Raw genomic sequence first — 12,563 nt, forward strand, 5'->3', positions numbered from 1 at the left:
AAAATTCATCTTCAATATCTATCCAAACAGATTGTTAATCATCAACAGTGGCCTACTCATATCGTTCATCTTCAATATCAGGATAATCAGATCATTCATCTTTGTATTAGTCCATTCAAAGCTATGATCATCAATATTGCAGTATTCACAACATCCGGCTTCGTTATCTAGCCAATTAGACCGTTGATCATTAACATGAACCTAATCACATTATTCATCTTCAATACCAAATCAAAGTGATTAATGATATCTTTAATATCAAGCTAATAGATGGACTAGACAGGCTAAAACGGGTGTAAACAAATGTTAATGGACTAAAACAAAAGACATACAGATTTTAATAGACAAATAGATGTAGATAGACAAACACTAACAGCTCTAAATGGACTTAGATGGACACAAACAAATTAAAACAAAAACAGACTTAGACCTACCACTGAAGAAAGACTTGTGTGCACGAGATTCACACTGTCCATCATATGCATCGCCCAATGTCTGTCCCTGACCCTAAAAACCAAAGTGATGGAAGCTTAACCATTGAATCCAAAAATCATAATCATACAAAACTTATACAGCCACACCATAAAAAACAGTTGAGATAGAGTGTCCAACATTTGTTTTGTTTAGGACCTGTTGTGGTGTTTATTTGCTTTCCAATCCATTAATTTAATCAGCCTTGTTAGGATGAAAGAATTACCATAATTTTAAAACTCAGGGGAGCCATTCCACATGAATTTAGAAGCCTTAGCTGTTAATTTTTTGTAGTCCACAAGGGATGTGTACGTGCTAGAGGGGAGCGGATTAGGTGCGTCCAAGTCTTGCCCAACATGGTACGGCCATTACTGTGGGGCTCACATTTACGTATGTGATATATATCTGCCTCAACCATCTGTTTTGCCAGCTCCTTTTAGGTAACAAGACTAAAAATAAAGCACATAGAAATCTCAAGTGGACCATGCCATAGGAAACAGTGGTGATTTTAAACGCCCACCATTACAAAAAATTTAGGGCTATTTTAATGCTGATCGTAATGTTTATTTGCCATTCAACTTGTTCATAAGGTCATAAAGACTTCGGTGAAGGGAACAAAGAATAAATATAAGTTGATTTGAAAAATTTGTGGCCCACAAGAAGCTTTTAATAGTCAATCACCATTGTTCTCCACTGCATACATTTTCCAACCAAGAATTGGATCTTCTCTAGTTTTGGGCTCATACCCTAAAAGAAATTGTCAAAACAAATAGACAACATGGATAGTAATTCATACATCAAGATGGGATCCACTGTTAGGACCGCACCTAGGGGTGTACACAAACCAAGTTAGCTCGGTTAGCTCGTTCGACTCGGCTCGAAAAAGTTCAATTCGACTCAATTTGAAGTTGAGTTTGAGCTGAGTTGAGTTGATTTTTTTAAGCTCAAAATAATTTCGAACCGAATTCGAGCTTGCCCAAGCTCGACTCGACTCGAACTAGTTCGGTGACTTGGTTACTTTGATATTGATGTTGCTCACCAAGCGTTTGTTGGAATGACTAAACGAAGTGTTGGCTAGTGGCAAGGAATATGTGTGTGTGTGTGTGTGTGTGTGTGTGAAACAAATATCATTTTTTCTTGATTTTAATATTGTCTAAAGGTGTTTGATGAAAATACTTGTAAACATCTGCTACTATTTTACATACAATGAAAAATTGAAAGTGCACTGCATGTGTTTGTGAAAACGCCATAAAGGCTCGATTTTGGCTTGAACTCAACTTAAGTTGGCTCGAGTTGGCCAGTCAGGCTCAAAGACCGAGCCAAGCCGAGTTCAATATAGGGTTAGATAGTGGCCGAGCCGAGTCAAGCTGAGGCCAGCTTGACTCAGTTGGACCTGGTGTACACCCATAACCGCACCTTGTTGGGTGAGGCCGGGTGCACCTATAATCCGCTCACATGCTGGACGACGTGAACTTAATGCATGTTGCCAAGTCACATCCAATTTAAAATGAGAAATGTATAATTCTAATATCTCTCTATCATTACTGCAGCATGGATCCCTGTGGGGCCCAGTTTGGTGTATGTGCATTACAGCCACGGTGTCCATCTATTTCGAAAGCTCATTTTAGAGAATGATCAAAAAAAAAAAAAAAACTGAAGCAGATACAAATATCAGGAGTGCCAAAACAGGAAACAGTGATGATTGAATACCCACCATTAAAATCTTCTTGGGGCCACTAGAATGTTTATTTGTCATCCAACTTGTTGATAAGGTAATAAAAATCATCTTGATCCAAAACTTTTATGGCCCACTAGAAAATTTTAATGGTCAATCACCACTCTTTCCTGTTGTCCCAACTGAGATTTAGATCTGCATGAGCTTTCAGAATGGATGGACGTCGTGGATGTAAAGCACATACCTCAAGGTGGACCGCACAGTCTCGACCAACCACGGTCGATTCGGGATCCACGGAAGCCGTGCCTGCCAAATATGAGTTATTGGGAAGCGGATTGGCTGGTGTATTTAGTGTATTGATGTCAACAAATTTTGTAGGTCTCATTATTAGGTATGCTTTATATCCAAACCGTCCATCCATTTGGTGAGCTCGTCTTAAGGTTTGAGACGGAAAATAAGACAGATCTAATCATCAAGTGGACCACATTGCAAAAAGTAGAGGGGGATTGAACGTCTACCATTGAAACCATTTTAGGAGTCAAGTTTTGGATCAATATGAATAAAAAAAAATTTCCTACTCATCAAGGTCTTTGTGACCTTATAAACAGATTGGATGGAAAATAAACATTATGATGGGCCCTATGAATTTTTTAACGGTGAAAATCATTTTCTCTGCTGCTATTTGTGTTGGGGTCCAGTTGATATTTGGACATGATTCATTCTCTGGATAATGCTCTATAATGATAATGATCTCAAAAAATTGATGGTGTGGATATAATAAATACATCACTGTGGGGCACATGTAATTTTGATCTCCTTTGAATCGTTCGTACAACTCGAGCACGAGGAGCGTCAGCGCTCGTCTTCGCACGACACGTACCTACCCAGCTATATAGCTGATGTGTGGTACACCAGCCAATCCGCTTCCGAATTCTTGACCGGTTACCTCGCACTTTCGTACATCCTTCGGCGCTGGCCGTTCATTCAGTTCATTGCTTTCGCTCTCTCTCATTTTCAAGAAAGCCTTGCCCAATTACTCGCGTGCTTTCCTGCGTCCTTCGTTGTGGACCCTTCGTTCAGCTCGTCGCCTTCTCTCTCTCATTTTCTACCCTACGAAATTTTGCACGCTTGATTTTCCACGCACGACTACTCTGGTTATACGTGTGCCGGCTGGTGTGAGATTGGTGGGCCTTGATGCCACGTACAAAATCTGTAAAACTTGTGAAGTGGGCCCAGCGTAAACATTTAGTGCCTGTTTGGACAGTGGTGTTAAGTTTTATTAAATGGGATTGCATTACTAATACTATTTTGAAATTCGGAATGACATGTGTTGGAAGGAGTGTGAGATGATATTAAAATTAACTTTGTAGGCTTTGGAAAATGAGCTTGTGTTGGATGATGGATTTTTGCTTTGTCCAGGTTCATCCAAATGCAATTTGAAAGTAAATTCTAAGATTTACTTTTTAATATATACATTCTAAACATAGTGTTAGAAAACATGAGATACACCCTATCCAGGGATAATACATTACACATGCATTTATTATAACTTTTACAATTCCATCTACCTTAATCCTACCTAATACAGCTGGCCAAACAAGCCCTTATTGGCCAAAGATCATTTGGAACAAAACCATGGGCTCCATTATTTTCATTTAGAGGTTGTTTGGATGCATGGAATTTATAGCATTTTTCTTATGCATTCTCTCAATGGATCGATCCATTGGTTTATAGCACATTTGTGGATTATATTTTGCAATTTTAATCTCACGACTTTGAAGCCAGCAAGCAAAGGCTGCAGAAAAACCATTGCATGCTAGTGCATTTAATTTTTCAGGCGATAAAACATAGATTTTATAGATTTTTATCAATAGCATCGGCATACCTGTTGTTTGCAAATTTATAACATCACAACAAGACATGTAATTGGTGGACTATGAAATTATAATCAACAGCTTAAATTTCACAATTAATGCCGGTGACCTGGATGTATATGTAAGGCCCACATTTTCATGGATTTCCAAATAAACTAGAAATCCAACCGTATCTTCTGTTGGGACTAAGTGATATGATAGTTGGATTATCCTTACCATCCCTTCCAAAGGTCGGGTGGATTTTATATGGGACTAAATGCAATTCCATACCACCAAATGTAAGAATTAGGTGGGCCTTATTGATCAATGGTTTGGATTTTCCTAAAAGTTGGATGATGTGATCGGGTAAACTAGTGGGCCCTACTATATTATGATTTATCCATATATATCTAGAAATCCGCATAAGGGTAGAATGCTATAATTGTGATAAGTACACAGTTATTTAAGTGGAACTAGTATTCCAATTCGTGTGGAGCGTTGGAGAGAAGAGTTTTGATGGGTTTCAAACTCTTCAACGGCTGAAACCCAATCCCACACTCAAACGGCTACCCAGCGCTGGCTCCATTTCAGGAAGACTTTTCTGCTTCAAACGTGGAAATTGTTACATGAGTTGGAAGCAACCCAGCACTAGTATGTATAGACTAATATTACTTTACGAAGACCCTTCTGCCCACAACTATGGATGGCAATGGGCCGGACCCAAGGTAGGTCAGGCTAATCTCATGGTCCTGATATTAGTCCTCAAGATCTTCCAATATCGGAGCCGTTGGGCGGCTGGACCCACTGATGGAATATACAGATTAAAGATCGGATCATTGGCCCTGCTTGTCAAAATTGAAAACTTGCACGATGTGATTCAAAATCCAACCATGTATAGTCTTCTTGGCCCATTAATAATATTTTGTTTTGGTTTGACTTGCTTGATCTAAACGCCGTGTAAGAGAGGAGAAGAAATCCCTCGCCATCTCCCTACTAGATTTCTCTCCCTCACCCTTTTAAAGTGGAGGACATTTCACTAAACTGCATTCAATCCAACCATCGAAGAGGGGCCAACAAAAAAAAAGAAGATATGATCTTGTTCATTTTGATTCACGTATTATGCCTAACACCAGCCTCAGCATCTGATCCAAAGAATCCAATTTGCCAGCCGAGGTGTGGAAACGTTAGCATTCCCTACCCTTTTGGCCTTGACCATCCATCCTGTTACAAAGATGACTGGTTCAAGATCACTTGCAATGACTCGTTTAGCCCTCCGAAACCATTCTTAAGCAATATGATCGATGTTGAGGTTCTAGAAATACAGTCCATAGGCCAAGTGACTGTCACTGGTAAGATTGCTTGGGACTGTTACAATGGACATGACAACGGACCCCATCAAAGCCCCGGCTCGATCGACTTGACAGAAAGCCCATACACATTCTCGAACAGTCGCAACAAATTCACAGCCATTGGTTGTGACACACTTGCATACATTTGGGAACCCAAGGTTGGCATGTTCACAAGTGGGTGTGTCTCCCGTTGCGACTTCAATGCGAGCCGAATCGACGAGTCTTGCTCAGGGATCGGATGTTGCCAATCGTCGATATCGAAAGGGCTCAAGAAGTATGACGTGCAGCTTCGAAGCTATCATAACCACACGCGATTTTGGAATCATAGTAAGTGCAGCTACTCATTTCTGGTCGACCAAGATTGGTTCAAGTTCAACGTATCATATCTCCCCGATTTTGATTTTATTGACATGAACAAGCGTGTTCCGGTAGTCCTTGATTGGGCGATTGGGAACAATACATGCGAACAAGTTGAGAAATTGGATATGATGATATGCAGCAGAAATGGCTATTGCTATGATGCGCCGAATGGTCTTGGGTACAGGTGCAATTGCTCTCAAGGGTACGCTGGGAACCCTTATCTTAGGGATGGTTGCCAAGGTATATTCTCACATCAAAACTTCCATTTGTTTGAAGTAGTTGTAGATATGGATCATAAGTTTAAGTTAGCTTACAACCAGATGTGTGTGACTAGTATATATCTTCTTCCTCTTCTTCTTCGTCTTCTTCTTCTTCTTTTTATTCATTTTTCTTCTTACATTTAAAAAAACAAAAAATCTCGGATATCCTGCAACTGGATGAATGATCCTAATTACCCATCTTACGGTGTTACACTCCCAGCAGTTTAAAGACTTTAGCTTGATGCGTTCTATTAGTTCTTGGGCTGTTGGTGTACTGGTTAGGTTGAGTCATATGGGGTGCTATCTTAGGATGGATAAGGGCTCAGATCTTTTCTTTTCGGGATTTTGACAATAAAACTTTGATGATTATGATTTTCTTAAAATGGGCATTTAAAAAAAAAAAAAAAAAAGTATTTCATTTCATCAAGAGAAACTATACACTGAATATCTGGACATTTCGGGCACCCCACCAGAAAAACAGAGGGCCGCCTATCGTATCCTAGGCATTTACAAAGGACCTAACCCAGGCTTCCTAAATATTTTTTTATGGGTACCTAGGCCTGTTTTATCCAGACTAAAAGACCCTTAATATGGGTCGGGAGCTCAGCCGAGCACTTGAACGTGGAGGAATTAAACTAGTAACCTCCTTCCCAAGGTGAAATGAACAAAATGCCCTTTATTTGTTCTTTTAAGAAGGGGTGGAATCGAGCATTGTGGGGCCGATGTGCGGTGTGTATGACATCTAACCAGTTCAATAGGTGAAATAACCCGTGAATTTGAACTATTTGGGATGTCACACACTCTTTTATATGGTGGTGGGTCGCCTGACACTTGGATCAGCCTAATTTTTGGATATCAAATCATCATGGTCAGGTGCATCAGTTGGACGTGTTGGGTGTTGTATACATACCACTTCGGTCCACCACTGTTTAGCGCCAAAAAAGAAGAAGAAGAAGAAGAAGAAGAAGAAGTTTTTGGAAGATCAGAATTCTTGAGGATTTTTTGCAGTAAAGAAGGCTCTCTTTTGTCACGTAATTGGTTGAGAGATTTATTGAAGCCACTTAAATTTTCAGAGTTTAAGAAGACATTTTTTTGCTATTTTAACTAATTTAGAATACAAACGAGTTCCCAGTTTGCTACAAACAAGGAACTTCTCTGTTTGGTATCTAATATGTACATCGGGGGCCATGTTTGGTTTATCCAATCCATTGATCTGATGGTCCTCATCATGGAGGAATCACCCTCAGAAAATATCTTCATTTGATTAGGCCTTACCTTTTCCTTGCTGGCACAAAAATACATGGTAAAGAAGAAATGTACCATCAGATCAATGGATTGGATAAACCAAACATGATCCATGTTTGGTTTATCCAATCCATTGATCTGATGGTCCTGATCATCGGGGGCCATGTTTGGTTTATCCAATCGATTGATCTGATGGTCCTGATCATGGAGGTTTCCTGAAATCTTCCATTGCTCCAATGTCTGGGAGGTTTCATCCCAATTTTTCCTCTGCTGATACAATGCTAATGAAGTCTGCACAAGTAAGCTACTGGACATTAACACCGCTGCCCATCTGCAAATATTCACCCCTAGCTATCCCCTTTTTCACACTTTGCATAGACCACCTATATTGCTACTTATCATTGACTTCAACTTGAATTTTGAGCCATGAAAAGGGTGGGCCATAACATGAGGATCACCTGGAGAAAAAATTGGAACAAGCCACTCATCAGGTTAGCTACATTCAGATATTGAATCAGACCATCAGTTGGGCATCGATTTCTATGGTGTATCCTGCCTGATGAGGACAGTATCTTGGTTTTCGTCCCAGATGATCTTTATGATGCAGCCCAACATTTCAACGGCTTGGATGTAATTCATAAATTACCCATCAGCGATGTGTGTTAACCTACAACATTTTATACAATCATTTTTTTTCATGTCATCGCTTACACTAAAATACTTCTGTAACAGTACTAGAAGAAGTATGACTAAAAAAAAAAAATAACTTTCAGGAAGAAGGAAAAAGTCCAAAGTTACGAACATGAAATTCCATGATAATTACAATATTTTGATGAGATGTTCTGATCTAGCTATAATGGTTCATTAGACATTGATGAGTGTGCGGACTCAAGCTACAATCCTTGCAAGGGGATTTGCATTAATACACAAGGGAGTTATAACTGTTCATGCCCAACTGGCACCCATGGCGATGGTAGAAAGGATGGAGATGGTTGTGTTGCCTCTCTTCCGAACACCGGATCTTCTGCAGCAAACAACAAAGAATTTCCATTGATGAAGGTTGTCTTAGGTAATCCCTTCTTAATCACCAACATTATATGTTCCAAGGTGTTTGAATTATATCAAGATTTTTTATAAATGTTGCTTACACTTTGGAATTGAACCATTCAAATAATGGAAACCACTGTAAATGGCTTATGAACCGAATATCACATTAAAAGTATGATCGTAACTGGCTTATTGGTTGAAATCTAATGGATTGTATAACAAAGGTAGTAAATCATTGAAATTGAATAAAAGATGTCCATTAATCAAAGGCAAGGACATTTTGGGTCCTGCTATTTTGATCATTTGTATTGGACTTATATGCTGCGCAAACAGTAAAAGAGCTGCCTGCTGGATATTTGTGGTATAAAGCCCAACATTATCATTCTTCGATTTTGTTTAGATTCTTATCAGGGTGAGGCTATATTGTATTGGATAGGTTACGGGACCACCCAATATAGTATAATAATAATAATATATTTGAATTGGCTGTGTTATACCATGAAGAAGATGGGTTATGGTCTATTGGTCTTCCTCTCCCTTTTCTCTATTTATAATAATAAAATATTGTAAAATATCTAGTAGTCGGTATTAAATATTACCCAATACAGTATACCCTCACCCTAACAATTCTTTAATTTTATTAAGACTTCCTTAGAATCACTGAAACATTCTAAAGGAAATGCCTTTTTCATGAATACATAATTTCTGTTGCTTGTTTTGAAAACTTTCTTAAAATATAGATTAGCGACATTCCATATTTTCTGTGAAAATCTTCCTCCCCTTCCCCTCGCCAATAGCTAAGAAATGCTCTTTATGTTGAAGGAAAATCAATTTCTAGTCATCTGACAAAGGTCATCATCAGTCAATCCTAACCTCTAAATTCATGCAGGGCCATTGTTAGATGATCTTAACCATGTGCAGCCCATTGTTAGATTATATAAAACATGTGGGGCCCACTTTTAGTCGATTCTAATCATGCATATTTGCATGTGGGGGCCATCATTGGATGACCTTAACCATTGTGGGCTCACTGTTACTCATCTTAACTTTTTTTTGTATTTTTGCATGGGTCCATCATTAGATTATCTTAACCATCTGGGGATCATTGCTAGTCAATCCTAACCATGCATATTTCCACATGGGGCCCATTTTAGATGATATTAACCATGCAGGCCATCTCTAGTCAATCCTAACCATGTGTATATCCACAGGGAGCCCTTCATCAGATGATCTTAACCATTTGGTGCTTATCTTTAGTCGACCCCTAACCATGTATTTTCATGTGAGCCCGTAGTTAGTTGATCCTAACCATGTGGGGCACATTAATTGCTCTTGATACTTGGCAAACAACAAAAAGTCATTATTTTTCCATGGAAAATCTCTCTGCCAAACAAGAACAGTAGAAATAAAAGGGAGAGTATTTCACAAACAAAAATAGTGTTTCGAAACTCTGTTTCTCAGAATGATGTTTCCTCGCTATAACTTTTCTTTTCTATTTTTTTCCCCCTTCGAATCTGAAAAGGCCCAAAAGACCTTGTTCCACCCTTCAACTTCAGCCTTTTCAAAAAACTTGACATTTACGAATCTTGATTATACAGGTATTGGCCTTGGCCTCTTGTTTCTACTCATGAGTAGTTCTTGGATATACTGGGGACTCAAGAAAAGAAGGCTCATCAAACTCAAAGAGAAATTCTTTCAAAAAAATGGAGGTTTGTTGTTGCAACAACAAATTACTTCACTCGAAGGTGCCTCTGAAACAACAAAGATTTTTACAGCAGAAGAACTAGAAAAGGCAACCGACAACTACAATGAGACCCGAATTCTCGGCCGTGGAGGTTATGGCACCGTTTATAAAGGAATTCTACCGAATGGGAAAATTGTGGCCATAAAGAAGTCCAGAATAGTGGATGAGAGCCAGATCGAGCAGTTCATAAATGAGGTTGTTATTCTCTCCCAAATCAACCACAGGAATGTGGTAAAGCTCTTGGGGTGTTGCCTAGAAACCCAAGTTCCATTGCTCGTCTATGAATTCATATCTAATGATACATTATTCCACCATATCCATGATGATGACCGAGTATCATCGATTTCTTAGGTAGATCGTTTAAAAATTGCTAGTGAGACAGCAGGAGCGCTTGCGTATCTCCACTCTGCATCTTCGATACCTGTCATACATAGAGATGTCAAATCTGCTAACATACTATTAGATGATAATTACACAGCGAAAGTATCTGACTTCGGAGCTTCGAGGTCAGTTCTCTTCGATCAGACTCATGTAACTACACTGGTGCAGGGGACCTTAGGCTACTTGGATCCAGAATACTTTCATACAGGGCAATTAACAGAGAAGAGTGATGTATATAGCTTTGGGGTAGTTCTTGTAGAGCTCATAACTGGTGCCAAGCCAATTTCATCGACTAGGCCTGAAGAGAAAAGAAACTTAGCCACTCATTTCATTCTGTTGGCGAATGAGAACCATCTGTTTCAAGTCCTTGAGGCTCGAGTTGTAGATGAGGGAACAACTGAGCAACTCCAAGTAGTAATTGAGCTTGCCAAAAGATGCTTGAGACTTAAGGGAGAAGAAAGGCCCAAGATGAAGGAAGTGGCTGCAGAGCTAGATGGGTTAAGGAGGTTCTCAAACCGGCCATTGGCCCCACAAAACAAGTGCTTGCGAGATGAACTGTCCCGATGTCTGACTGAAGATTCTATTAGGGAATACAGTCTGGAGGAGAGCTCCATGTTATCATTGAACATCTCGCGATGATTATTTGAAGTGTACATCTTCTCTGAGAAAGGGGCAGAGGATGAGTGCACCCATAAGCCTGCCTTAGCTTTTTAGTCCTGCTGCCCCGCCATGTACTGATCCAGATGGTTCATCCATAAGGTCCCACCGTAGATGGGTTATGTGGAAAAGATTGGTCATCCATGATGTCATCGTCTGTACAAAGTTGAGTTAGAAAGGATGGTTGAAAATATCAGTTTTTAACTTGCCTTTTTATGGGCTTTCTAGATGAATTGACATCATATCTCATTGTATATATTTGCTTGCTTTATCAGCATTTTGCTTCTGTAATTTGTACTTAGTGAAATCATCTCGTTGGGCTTAGGCCAAAACAGATACTGTGAAAATCCAACACATGCTCTGCCATAGATTACATACAGTCTTCTTAGATTACTTGTTCATGTTTAACTTGGTAATGGATTGAGAAACTGAGACTGACTCTTTACTGAGATCCTCATACAATGGCCACATGCTCTCTTGTACTTTCAAATCAATGTGTGGCATTACTCAATCTGTTGAAGATATTGAGAAATGCTAATAGGCATCTCGACAGCTCACCCCAGATGCAGCAGTTTTTCCTTTGGGGATTGTAGTAGTTCTCTTTTCAAAATAAGCAGTTTTTCCTCTGGGAGTTGATTTTCTGGTGTCCATTTTCAATGAGTTATCTTACTAGTCTACCATTTCATCTCTGCAAGTTGATACAGATGAGTTCTAAAATCATTCCTCCGATGTACATGTGTATATTTCTTACATCAATATCAAAACACCAGTCAGCATGTGATGTATGTACGGATTGATGAGCCATCATGCTTGAAAGAATCAAATCACAGCCCACTTGGCCCCACCATGAATTGAACCAGCTCTTGTGCCCATAACTATTTGTTTTCTTCACCCTACTGAGGATTAACGTGGTGATGAGGTCAAATTTATTGATCTATGCCCAAGGATTCGATGGTTAAAAACAGATTATGATGCAGGGATGGACGTGATGAGGTCGATCACCGTCTTCCTCAAGGGGATAATTACTCCGAATCCACGGAACTTCTCTGGACTCCTCACAGAAATACCTTGAATCCATGAAGGAAAATAGGAAAATAGAAATAAATACAATCCTTTAAATAGTAAAATCAAACCTAGAAAGAAGTTTAAGAATCAAACTCCAACTCAAACTCCCTAAAAGATGTGACTTACTATTTATATATGATCATGATTTCTACTACATTGTTTTCAGCAAAAATAATAAGTGTCCAATTTGGCCTAACCACTTTATTCTCGTAATTTTTCTAAGCCATTTTTATGTTTGGCACAACTCCTAAAGCTCAAAGGATCCAAAGTTATGATCGAACTAAAACTTAATATAAATAGTAAAAATGAAATTAAAATGGACTTTCGATCATCTGACGGAATCTTGCAAATTCGGCATAGGCAAACCGGCATAGCAAGGTTGGTTGGGTGGCTAAAGTAGCTTCTCCTACCCAAAATCATATATTGGACGTCGAATAACTCATTCCGGTTTCTGCC

The 12,563-nt window shown here is 39.2% G+C and overlaps 1 pseudogene; it reads left to right on the forward strand.

Annotated features, from left to right (window-relative positions):
• Positions 1-5,029: 5,029 nt before the first annotated feature.
• LOC131236253 (wall-associated receptor kinase 2-like) lies at positions 5,030-11,025 on the forward strand (annotated as a pseudogene).
• Positions 11,026-12,563: the final 1,538 nt, after the last annotated feature.

Source organism: Magnolia sinica, chromosome 1 (assembly GCF_029962835.1).
Source record: "Magnolia sinica isolate HGM2019 chromosome 1, MsV1, whole genome shotgun sequence".
In the NCBI taxonomy this organism is placed as follows: Eukaryota; Viridiplantae; Streptophyta; class Magnoliopsida; order Magnoliales; family Magnoliaceae; genus Magnolia; species Magnolia sinica.